General features: G+C 43.6%; 1 protein-coding gene across 2 annotated transcripts in view; it reads right to left on the bottom strand.

Moving 5' to 3' along the window:
* LOC124615475 (venom dipeptidyl peptidase 4-like) overlaps nt 1-7,511 on the bottom strand; it is a 193,087-nt gene extending 185,576 nt beyond the window's left edge. For both annotated transcript variants that reach the window (XM_047143395.1, XM_047143396.1), the window contains exon 1: nt 7,372-7,511. The gene's annotated coding sequence lies outside the window, so the exon portion shown is untranslated. The remainder of the gene's footprint in view (nt 1-7,371) is intronic.
* Between the last annotated feature and the right edge of the window lie 5,816 nt (nt 7,512-13,327).

The following is a 13,327-nucleotide window of genomic DNA, read 5'->3' as shown; positions in this document are numbered from 1 at the left end:
TGCACAGCACAATTAAAGGATCACTTTTTCGAAATTCCGTTATTCCCACCCATTGCGACGCTTAAATTTGACATTTGGCTCAAAGGTGTGTGCAGCCTTCCTCTGTAATGATGCAAAACCGTGGAGCCCTGTGACGTCATGCTCGGGCTCGATGACACTTCAGACAGCAACGTATCGACGTTTGCGAAAAAAAAGGTCACTGCTCAGAAAATAATGTGACTTGTGAGGTGGGTCATATTGGCACCAAATCTCACCACAATTCTGCCCAGTGCCACCGTGGGCATCTCACACGATCGGAAGGTCGTCACACGACCTCTCCCCCTCGCCCTCCCCCCCCCCCCCTTACCGACATTTTACCCCTTCTTTTGACGCCTCTGCGATGGAGGTCAGAACCGCAACGCCCAGCGTTGATATCATTTGGTTTTCTTATGAGTGGTCGAGGAAAACATACCACACACACCGCCACTCAGAACCCACACGAGAAGGTTTCTGGGAGTGGTACAAACGTCGTCAATGGAAGCACCCCTTTCCATGTAGCATTGATTCCCACGCATTTTGCTGTCGAAAACGACAGATCGCAGCGTGTTGCGTAACAGGAAGACTTCTTCACAACATCACTGCTGACACCCTCTAGCGTTGCAACCTTTCTCGAAGGATATTATGGGCCTGCATCCAGATCGAATGCAAACGCACCCGTTTGGAGTGCAGCGCAACTGCTGTAACCTGACATAATCTAACCTAACCTAACGTTTTGCTCTCTTGTATCGGTTGGAACTACTAGGGGTCGTTCAAAACCATTCGACGAAATCTGAGCGTGATCCAAAACTGTTAAGGGTGTTTATGTTTTTCGAAGCTTATATTTTGTATCCTCCTGTGGCGTGGTCATGCAACATTGACACATGCGTGAATAGAACAGCTGCCGCGCGGGATTAGCCGAGCGGTCTAATGGCGATGCAGTCATGGACTGTGCGGTTGGTCCCGGCGGAGGTTCGAGTCCTCCCTCGGGCATGGGTGTGTGTGTTTGTCCTTAGGATAAGGTAGGTTAAGTAGTGAGTAAGCTTAGGAATTGATGACCTTAGAAGTTAAGTCCCATAAGATTTCACACACATTTGAACATGTATTGAATAGAACAGCAAAGTCTTCCAAGACCCCTATAATCGACAAAACCATCGGCGCTACCCGAGCATCTTTATTATGAATTTTGAAAATACACCTGTACGACAGAACCTGCGACGAGAATACCATGAAGGAGCCTGAAGGCAGGCTATGCAGCTCCTCTTTCGTCGCTACCATGCTGCCCTTGTGCCTGATAGTAAGCCATCCGAAATAGGAGAGTGTCAATGTTCTGCAAGTGCCTAGAACGTGGAGAAGAAATTTAAATTTAGAGGTTTTGTGATGATACTGAAATTCTGTCACAGACAACACACTACTAGGAAGAGGAGCTGAAACGAAAGCAGTGTCCTGAAAAAGAGATTATAATACGAAAATAAACAAAAGTAAAACAAAGGTAATTAAATGTAGTTGAATGAAATCAAGCGAAGCTCAGGAAATTAGATTAGGAAATGAGACATTAAACGTAGTAGATGAGTTCTGTTAACTGGGCAGCGAAATGACGGACGACGACCGGTGTAGGGAGGATGTAAAATGCAGACTAGCAGTAACAAGAAAAGCATTTTCCAAACAAGAGAAATATGTTAACAACGAATATAAATTTAAGCGTTGGAAATCTTTTCTGAAAGTGTTTTGGGTAGCATGCAACGGCCTTGCTGCAGTGGATACACCGGTTCCCGTGAGATCACCGAAGTTAAGCGCTGTCGGGTGTGGTCGGCACTTGGATGGGTGACCATCCAGGCCGCCATGCGCTGTTGCCATTTTTCGGGGGACACTCAGCCTCGTGATGCCAACTGAGGAGCTGCTCGACCGAAAAGTAGCGGCTTCGGTCAAGAATACCACCATAACGCCCGGGAGAGCGGTGTGCTGACCCCACGCCCCTCCTATCCGCATCTTCTTCTGAGGATGACACGGGGGTCGGATGGTCCCGGTAGGCCACTCGTGGCCTGAAGACGGAGAGTTTTGGGTCGTAGCCTCGTACGGAAATGAAACCTGGAGGGTAAGGAGATCACACAAAAAGGGAATAGAAGCTTTTGAAATCTGGCGCTGCAGAAGAACGCTGAAGACCTCGAATCCAAATCGCAAAAAGAAAAATTTGTGACACTTCTAAAAGAAGGGATCGGTTGATAAGACATATCATGAGGCATCAAGGATTAGTCTGTTTGGTACTCGAGGGAATTGTGGGCTGTAAAAATTGTAGAGGGATGCCTAGGCTGAATATAGTAGGCAGATTCAAATGGATGCAGTAGTTACGCAGAGATTAAGAGCTTGCGCAGAACGGAGCAGTGTGGGAGAGATGCATCTGTCCAGTCTTTGGGCTGAAAACCACCACAAGAAAGTCACTACACAAGTAAAAGAGTGATCTGTTATCAGCTACGATGTGTGCTGTGCGTTCTCACATATCTTTTTTAGTGATTTGATGTATCGCTTACATATTAAGATCCTGACTGCACGGTATGTACAGCTGTCTAAGGATCAGTTAACAGTAAAAAAAAAAAAAAAACAGTCGTTTTCACTAAGGTAGTCTTTCTCACGCAGGGAGCTACAGCGACAGCGCATTTTATGCACAACTTGGCAGAAGTAAACCCCACAGCATTAATGTATGAATGCACTAACAAGAATGCGGTGTCAGTACCTGGAATGGCATTGTCGATCACCACATAAAGCTACATGTGTGACTACCAACAACGGCTGGATAAAATTATTTGGGTGTCCTGGATGCCTGTTAATCGGAACGGTTGTAAAACGTTAATCTGGTCCATCGTACGAGCATCTGGTACATATTTGACCGAGCTCTGTCTTCTGTTGCAAGGTGGGTCACCACATGGGCAATTCATTTCCTTCAGAATGTATTGGCAGTGGAGGCCCTACAACGTGGTCAGCCAGATATTCTTTGTGTGGGGTAATCTGAAATCCCTATTTAATACTAATATCTTTAAAGTCCGACGAAGCATACGACAAGCCTACGAAATTAGGCGAAGGGATCCAGACACGATGCATCGTTTTCAACAATTAAGTCTGCGACAAACCAGAGCTTGCTTGCACGCCATGACCGTTATTCCGAGCACTATTTAATAAGCAACTGTGCAGCTTTGGGCATTGTGTTTCCCGTTTAAACTCTTGTATTGCGTTCTTTTTGTTCCACTGATACATAAATCAGTGTCCGTATTTTGTGTTGTGACTGTTTTGTCTGCTCTTTGAAAGCAGTTCCAACAAGAACGAGGTGAGTAAAACAAAAAACGATACGTCATAAAAATGTGCACACACAGTAATAGAGTTCTTTGTCAATTTCTGTTTCTTCTTCCAAACTAACATCAGATTTGGTAACCCAGGTCGCTAACGCGTGCTTGTCTGGTAGCGCTTGACTCAGAGGTACGTCAGTTAGACCCCTGGTGGTGGATAAAATTTTCAGAGGCATTTTTGGACAGCAACGGGAGGAGAGATGGTGGAGTAAAGTCACTGAACACCAGTCTTTGCTTCAGTGTCCTGGCTTAAATTGCGAACCTTGCCGCAGTGTCTCATGAAGTGAGGACATGTGATGTTTTTGATCGAGCTGAGTCCGTCAGACTCGGCTCGATGGCCCACTCGAGAGCAGTAGGCTACTTGTCGGCATCGGTTTCACCTTCTCCCTTCCGTTCATCGATAACAACGCAAACCTAACACTACACTTTACAAACACTCAGCACAGTCACACTCGCGTCACTAATACTCACTTGACACTTCAACACAGGTTGGAGGAAGACAACGGCGATTCATCTCCATTAGGACCTAGCCAAGAATGGCGCTGCTAGATTGCTGCATCGCTCCCCTACGCTCATTCCGTGAGTATGAGACTATATCGACTTTTCTTTCAAATTAGAGTCGATACACAGTAGCATTCGACGAAAATAAGATAGAGAAATAGGGAAAAAATGGACGCATTATTATCTCACGTTCAACCGCACTGTCACGCGAATCCGAATCCCTTTGTGTGATAGTCTACTCCACGGTGACACTGCTATAACGTGAGCCAATTGTACAACTTCGCAACTGGTCCCCTTGCGTTAAAGGTGCGTCACCCCAAGAGTATTACAACCCTGATGAAGGCCACTCATAACTGAAAGACTTAGACATCAGTTTAAACATGACAACGTCTACAACGCAGAGGAATGTTATGCAAAACCTCCCTCTGCCTCCAGCAGCCCGACAGGAACACTTAGCAATTCCCTTCATATATCTCGGCTGCCTGAAATTCGGTTCCACTGCCACTTCTTGCCACAGGAAAATTAAACGAGAAAAACATTTTTTTTAAATAAAGTAATTTTGGGTATTAGGGAGCGTCATTACAAAACACTGAAGCCACCAAATTGCCGACATCTCGCTCGTCTTGATGCGGTCCTCTTCAGGGCGGTTAACTGCTGCAAACTGCTGAGTGTCTTCCTCCACATGCTGTCTAATTCGGTTGTCTGGTGACTACCGTCGACTCATATCTGGGATATCATTGGATAATTTAAAGAGAGGTTGCTATGGAGAGAGATGGCTGTACGGCAGGCTGTTGCTCGTGCTACTGTGGTGGCTGATTGGAAGGCAACTCTAGCAGGAGCGGGTCGGCAAGTTATTTCTGTGTTATTCTAGTGAGTGACTGGTAGGCTACTCTCTCTGCTATTTGGTAAGCAACAGAAAATCGGCAGCTTGTATCCAGCGGGCAGTGTTTTCCTGCAGCGACGCGTGAAGGGCGTACGGCAGTTTCCTTGTGGCCGCTATTTGTGCTGTTAAACCCGGGTCAAGTAATGTCGCTGACTGACGAGCACACGCGTTCCGCCTTGCTGCAACCGCTGCCAGCCAGATAACCGAAATCGACAATTTATAGAGGAAGACGTTCACCAGTTTCCAGCAGTTAACCGCCCTGGAGCCGGCCGCTGTGGCCGAGCGGTCCTAGGCGCTTCAGTCTGGAACCGCGCGACCGCTACGGTCGCAGGTTCGAATCCTGCCTCGGGCATGGATGTGTGTGATGTCCTTAGGTTACGTATATTTAAGTAATTCTAAGTTCTAGAGGACTGATAAGCTCAGATGTCAAGTCCCATAGTGCTCAGAGCCATTTGAATTTTAACCCCTGAAGAGAGTGGCAGCAAGTTGGTCGAAACTCCGGCAATTTTCTTGCTTTAGTGTTTTACAATGACGCTGCCCAACAACCAAAATTATTTTAATATTTGAAGCACTACTGCAGGCAAGGTCGCATTTAAATTTTTATTTGGATGACCGATTTCAATAGTACTTTGCTGTCATCTCTGGATCTCACCTTTTTCAAAATCGTGCCTTATGTTTTGACGATGTTGAAAATTAAAATAGTTTGGAAATTCAAGCTCTACCAGCATGTAGATCACAACCAATCAGCATCTCATTAATAAAATGCTGTTTACAATCACGTTGCCATGCAACTTTCGTCGCTTACGTGCGACCACAATCATGCTCGTCTGGAGTTGTTTGCAATACAATCTATTGATAGCCCCTTGATCAGAATGTCTGTAATATGCAAAATCATTTTATTCTAAGCCTACGAACGTATAATTTTTTTGTAGTTCAACGGATGACATTATGTATCTGTAATTCATTTATGGCTTATTCTGCACATTACGACAAGAGGAATGTACCCTCTATTTAATCTTCCTGTGCACCGACAGTGATTCTTCCCCAGTCTCAAGGTGTTCTTCGCATATAAAGCTGGAATAACCTACTGGGAATCTTTGCTTCCTATTAGTTAAATATCAGATAAACTAGTTTTTAATTTGTACCATAAAATATAAGTCAAGGCTCAATTTATTTACAGGCATAAAAAGTTTTAAATGGAGTAGGTAACGCAAGCGTCATTATAGTAATGCAAGAATAAGACAATGAAATATAGAAACAATGACTGCTTGATTCGTTCTGGCTGTGCCCCACCGCCAGCACAAATGTTGGCTTCGTGATACCAATTGTAGGAGCGTTTCACATTTCTCGATCTTATGAAATTCGATTATATGGCCAATTATGACAAAATGAATATATGTGCTATCACATTTTATATTTTTTGACGACACGTTCGTGAACATTTCACAACGCTGTAACTGGTTTCGACCAGCCAGTTGTCATCTTTAGAATGTCAATAGATAAAAAGAGGAGACAAAGAAGCATTATAGAATATACAAAATCTATCAAGTACCTACATAATGATCAGTGTTCTACGTATTATTGTGTGGATGATTACTTGACTGATTCTCTATTTCTATAACAGTTCTTTGTGTCCTTTTTTTATCTGTTAACAGTATGAAGGTGACCACTGGCTGGTCGAAATCGATAGTGGCATTGTGAAATTCTCAAGTGATTGCGTTGTAAAAACGCCAAAAGTAAAAGAATGTAAGCAATCAATTACTTAATCTCCAAGGGCACCACGTCCTTTTTTGTGAACAGCCTTATGTTTGGCAAGAAAAGTGTTTGGATATCAGTGGGTGATACTATGCATCAAATTTTTTTACTGACTTATAGCTAACTGCGTATTACACAATATCAGTAATGGTTCTAATATTGAACCACATGCTGCATCATTAATGATTTCTCTCTAGTCGAAAAATGATCGCTATGCACACCAATTAATCTGTCTACGATGACTCTCTGTTTTCTATTATTAACAAATCCAGTGAACCAGAAAAACCCATGTTAAATTATTGTAAATTTGCAGGCATAAAACGACACATTAGGAGTAGGTAACGCGAGTGTATAACTGTAATAAGACAGTGGAATTAACACGAAAACAACAGTAATTGTAGCTTAATACCTGTTGGCGTTGTCCCACCTGCAACACAACGGGAATGTCTGGAGCATCTAGCATTTCTCGTTTTGTCGAGTTCGTTTACAGTTCTAACAATATAATTGTGGAAGGAATAAGCAATTTTGTCTGGATACCGCTGTGCATGAAATATTTTTACCGTCACCCTGTATTTAACGCTGATTGCAGTGATCCTAAAATGGAACCCTGTGGAACACCAAGAGTGATTTGAAACTAGTCAAGAGGACGGTCACTATGCACTCCGATGGAACTGGCTACGATGAGTATCTGCTTTATCTTAGTCGTTAGGTGAACCAATTTTTAGATTAATACCATAAAATCTAAGTTAGGTGATAGAGCACTTCCAGGTATAAAAGTTGCCTGAAGTAGGTAACGTGAGCACCAGTGCAGTACAAGAACAGTTAAACATAGGAATGAATATAGTAAAGAGCAGTGACGGTAGCATAATATCTGTTTACCTGTGATATAACCGAGAACGGTGCGAATCCGCTAGCAAGAGCGTCTGGTTGGCTGCCGTGTGAGGCTGTGTCGCTCGGAAGAGGTGCGGCTGGGACGCCGCGCTGCAGTCTACTGGCCACTGGCTACTTGCTACTGGCGCTGCCCGCGACCCGCTGCGACCGCTGGGCAGAGGCGCTCAGAGCGCTCTCGACCCACGCGCTGACCTCCACACTTATCACCCCATGTACAACACGACCATATGTAAGCAACCTACGGTAGTAGGTCGCCGGAAACAGTCCAGTATCAGTAAGATCATTTTCGGGATTTCTGACCATAAGTAAACCCAGTGAATAAATTAGGATGTCATATCTCGCTTCGCTGACGTACATCTTTCGTTTTAGTTCCGCACTTTTGCTCTTTGGCTGTCGACATTTTTTTACGTTATGTACTGACACGCAACCATCACGGCAACAGAAAATATGCTTATTGTAAACGGCTCTTTATTCGAGGGAAGTAATGTGTGTTATCGAGAAGGAAACTCAAATTGTATCCACACACACAGACACACACACACACACACACACACACACACACACAAAGACGCATCATGAAGGAATTCTCCGAATGGAACGGAAATCGTTAGTTGATGTACATGTACAAAAAAAAAAAAAAAAAAAACAATGATTACAATTTGTTAAAAATTGTGAAACCTTCCCGTCTCCTCTATACCTCTTTTGTTATTGATAACCTTCGCTTTTTCCATAACCTATGAAACCTTTCCTTAGGATTTCTATCTCTTGCTTAATAATAACAAATGAAATCTTCCCTTTGAAATTTATTCTCTTTCTCAATCTTGGCATACAAATTTAATTGCTGCTTATTAAAAGTGATTTTCTGATTATATCGACGAAACATAGAATGTGTCGACGTCGTGGCCCTCAGTCGTTATCTGCAATAACCCGAAACTTTTTTACTGTTACTGGATCGCCATCTGACTGCTACATCGAACTGCGACATGAATATACTTTCTCTGGTTTACTATACTCTCTTAACTGCTGGTGGGCTGTTATAATAAGTGGCTGTATTTATTACCAAAGCTGGCGTTATTCTTTAGTAGCAAAGCTGACGTAATTCTTTAATTAATTTGACTGAAGTTACGTAATTCATAATTACACTTTTTCTTGACAACAATAAAATTTTTGCAAAGTTTTACGTTGATGGTTTTTGGGATGGATTATAATCAGTAATGCAACATTGCTGGCAAAAATTAATTATATTCTGAAAACGTTTCTTCAAATATTTACTGCTGGTAACGAAATTATTTTACAAACGTTCAAATGGGACTTACTTTTTACAATAATTTTACAACTAGCATTGCGCAAACATACCTTCAGTAGTCTTGAGTTTCGCAAAGAAAATAATTCAATAATATTAGTTCCTCTTATGACAATAGTTAGTAGATGTCTCTGTACATCCGTTTATAATCTCTTGTAAATCATAGCTGGTGGCTGGCAGGCACACTACTCCTCTCAACCTCTCACTTCAGACCTGCTACCAACTCGCTTCACATCTCGCTTACTACTGACTTCGTACGAACGATAAAGTGCGGTCTTTTCTGCCAACAATGCTTTCTGGTGCAGACATACCTGCTACCATTACAAAATGTATCAATGCGCGGTGTTTCCCGCTCTTTTCTTAAAATGTATCCATACGCGGTCTCTCCTGTCCTTTTTAAAATTATATCAATTTGCGGTCTCTCTTGCTAACAATATTTTGGTGCAGACATTCCCTGCTACCACAGTTATTTCCAACACGACAGATATTAATTATTCCTACTTAATCCTATTAATAAAATAAAAACATCTTTCATAAATTGTGATTCGACAATAGACAATAGAAATACACACGTCTTACAATTGGCTGATTTATTCGACAGAAAGAACACAAATTGAGCAAGTCAATAACGCGTTCGTTCACCTCTTACCCTTATACTAGCAATTACTCGGTTTGGCACTGACTGAAAGAGTTGTTGGATGTCCTCCTGTGGGATATCGTGCCAAAGTCTGTCCAACTGGTGCCTTAGCCTGTCGGAATCCCGGTTGGTGGTTGAAGAGCCCTGTCCATAATGCTGCAAACGTTCTCACCTTGGCAGGGATGCGGCGACCTTGCTGGCCAAGGTGTAGGATTAGACAAGCACGAAGACAATCAGTAGAAACTCTCACCGTGTGCGGGCAGGCGTTATATTGCTGAAATGTAAGCCCAAGATGGCTTGTCATGAAGGGCATGTTTAGTTCTAGATTTCCGGAAGGATTTGGCTACATTGCTCAAAAGCTTCTTCTAATCAAATAGTGCGCCTGAGAAGTATCTCTCAGCTGTGTGATTCGAATGGTGATTTGCTATCAGAAGGCTCACAGGTCGTAGTAATTGTTGGGAAGTCGTCGAGTGAAAACGAAGCGATATCTGGGGTTCCCCAAGGAGGTATTATAGGTGCTATGCTTCTCTTAGTCAACACTTCCTGACAAAAAGAGTGAAGCAAAACATGGAAGCATCCAGAACTGAGGCAGGATTTCAATGATTACAAAATCCAGTCAAATTTACAAACGGTTCAAATGGCTCTGAGCATTATGGGACTTAACTGCTGAGGTCATCAGTCCCCTAAAACGTAGAACTACTTAAACCTAACTAAGGACATCACACACATCCATGCCCGAGGCAGGATTCGAACATGCGACCGTAGCGGTCGCGCGGTTCCACACTGTAGCGCCTAGAACCGCTCGGCCTCCCCGGCCGGCAATCAAATTTACAAAGACATGACAGTTGAGGCAAGTTATCAGTAAGACTTTGCACACCCTCTGGAATGAATGCATGCACTGATTCAATTGCGAGTTGCGTCATAAGGCTTTGTATCCTCTCCTTACGCAAGCTAGCTCATAAGTGTTGTAAACGGTCCTTGTATGCACTGGCACTGGGACAGAATTGCTATCGCAGCTGGCCTCGTACGTGGGACAGATCTGTGGACCTTCGTGGTCATGGGATTACCTTAACATCACGCAGACGTCTCATGTGTGGACGAGCACTGTCGCGTTGAAAAATGGCGCCGAGGACACACTGGATTGCTTCCCATATCATGACGCTAGGATTAAAATTGCTATGCCTCCCAAAACACTGCTACGATCATAAAGGTGCCAAATGGCATCCGGCGATAGATTGTCCCAAGCTTCTTGCACCGTTTGTCGCAATACGGCAGCGGTTCTTGCAGGATCTGGAGAACGAGTAAGCTCGCGTGTCATCGTATACCATAAGTGCTTAGCTGGCGGGAGATCTGGTGATCTTGTTGGCCAGTGCAGTTGTTGTACACCACGAAGAGCAAGTAGCGTCGTAGCAGCCGTATGTGGACGTGCGCTGTCCTGCTGCAAAAGCACGCCACCTTCCTGTCGAAGAAATGGCAGTAGCAGTGGGATAACAACCTGCGCAATGTAGTGGACACTGGCTACTTCACCCTGCTGAATCACCAAATGTGACTGCGAGTCGTAACTGATGTTCTCTCTTCCCCACCCCCATCACCCTCTTTCCCCGAAGTGTAGAGTAATGCCCGTGTGTCGTGGGAGAATGCACTCTGGGATAGGCAGCTTACCATATCTACGCCATATGCGTGCTACGTCCATCATTCACATCCCGAAGGAGCCTACTCTCATCACTGAAAACAACAGAGCGCCATTCCACTTTCCAGAGAAGTGTTTCAAGATACCAGAGCAGCTATGCCTGGCTTCATTGTGGTGTCAGTGGTATCCTAGCCAGAATCACTCTTGACCTTAATACTGCTGCAAGCAGACAACTCACAATGGTCCTTGGTGACACAGCAGGCGTATCATAAGCCTGGAATTCGTCTGTGGATGAATGATGCGCGGTCGGGCACTGCTGCTCGCACAATGATATATCGCGACGCGTGTCTGCGCTATGCAGAACCTCGTCTACTGGTCTGGGAATTTTCCACAGCCGACTGCTGAAAGCAGCGACGCAACACAGATACTCTATGCCCAGTATGGGCATCAACCCGCCGATACGCCCACGATGCAACCCCCTTCCAATGGTTGGAGTTGTTCAAGAGGAGTACGATTCGTACGTGGGGCATGGTTCTACCATAGAATGAATGTTACAAACACTCTTACCTCTAAACTCAGCACTGTTACTGCCTGGAATATGACAGACCCGCCCTCCTGAGCTTCATCTGGTCGCCGATGAACGTGACAAATGAATCACTAACACTGCAACCCCTCAGTACGAAGATATCATACCCTGGTACCGCTGAACAGAGCCCTTGAAGGTACTTTTTTTTTACCTGATAGTGTACTGGGTACAGGTTCATCACACTTGTGCAACATCCTAAAATGGGACGCACAAGTGATTTGTAATTAGATTCCTTTGTACGCTACATTTTTGCAGTGTCCTGCCAATGAAACAACGTCTGTCACCTGCCTTACCTGTGACTGAGCGTAGGTAGTCATTTCATTCATGTTGTTATTGTTGTTGTGGTCTTCAGTCCTGAGACTGGTTTGATGCAGCTCTCCACGCTACTCTATCCTGTACAAGCTTCTTCATCTCCCTGTACGTACCGCAACCTACATCCTTCTGAATCTGCTTTGTGTATTCATCTCTTGGTCTTCCTCTACGATTTTTACCCTCCACGCTGCCCTCTAATACTAAATTGGTGATCCCTTGATGCCTCAGAACATGTCCTACCAATCGATCCCTTCTTCTAATCAAGTTGTGCCACAAACTCCTCTTCTACCCAATTCTATTCATTACCTCCTCATTAGTTATGTGATCTACCCATCTAATCTTCAGCATTCTTCTGTGACACCATATTTCGAAAGCTTCTATTCTCTTCTTGTCGAAACTATTTATCTTCCATGTTTCACTTCCATACATGGCTACACTCCATACAAATACTTTCAGAAACAACTTCCTAACACTTAAATCTATACTCGATGTTAACAAATTTCTCCTCTTCAGAAACGCTTTCCTTGTCATTGCCAGTCTACATTTTATATCCTCTCTATTTCGACCATCATCAGTTATTTTACTCCCCAAACAGCAAAACTCCTTTACTACTTTAAGCGTCTTATTTCCTAATCTAATTCCCTCAACATCACCCGACTTAATTCGACTACAGTCCATTATCCTCGTTTTGCTTTTGTTGATGTTCATCTTATATCCTCCTTTCAAGACACTGTCCATTCCGTTCAACTGCTCTTCCAAGTCCTTTGCTGTCTCTGACATAATTACAATGTCATCGGCAAATCTCAAAGTTTTTATTTCTTCTCCATGGATTTTAATACCTAATCCGAATTTTTCTTTTGTTTCCTTTACTGCTTGCTTGATATACAGATTGAATAACATCGGGGAGAGGGTACAATCCTGTCTCACTCCTTTCCCAACCACTGCTTCCCTTTCATGCCCCTCGACTCTTATAACTGCCATCTAGTTTCTGTACAAATTGTAAATAGGCTTTCGCTCCCTGTGTTTTACCCCTGCCACCTTCAGAATTTGAAAGAGAGTATTCCAGTCAACATTGTCAAAGGCTTTCAATAAGTCTACAAATGCTAGAAACATAGGTTTGCATTTCCTTAATCTATTTTCAAAGATAAGTCGTATGGTCAGTATTGCCGCACGTGTTCCAACATTTCTACGGAATCCAAACTGATCTACCCCGAGGTCGACTTCTACCAGTTTTTTCATTCGTCTGTCAACACCTGCTCTCTTTGGGATTGGAATTATTATATTCTTCTTGAAATATGAGGGTATTTCGCCTGTCTCATACATCTTGCTCACCAGATGGTAGAGTTTTGTCAGAACTGGCTCTTCCAAGGCCATTCTCATTCATATCCCTACAAATTGTAATACCTAGTATTTGTTTGTTTACTCGGAAAGTGGTACACAGGGATATGCATTCGCTGACAGCAATACCCACCAGTC

Source organism: Schistocerca americana, chromosome 5 (assembly GCF_021461395.2).
Source record: "Schistocerca americana isolate TAMUIC-IGC-003095 chromosome 5, iqSchAmer2.1, whole genome shotgun sequence".
Taxonomy (NCBI): domain Eukaryota; kingdom Metazoa; phylum Arthropoda; class Insecta; order Orthoptera; family Acrididae; genus Schistocerca; species Schistocerca americana.
Note: the sequence above shows the minus strand (reverse complement) of the source record. Positions and strands in the feature narration are given on the sequence as shown.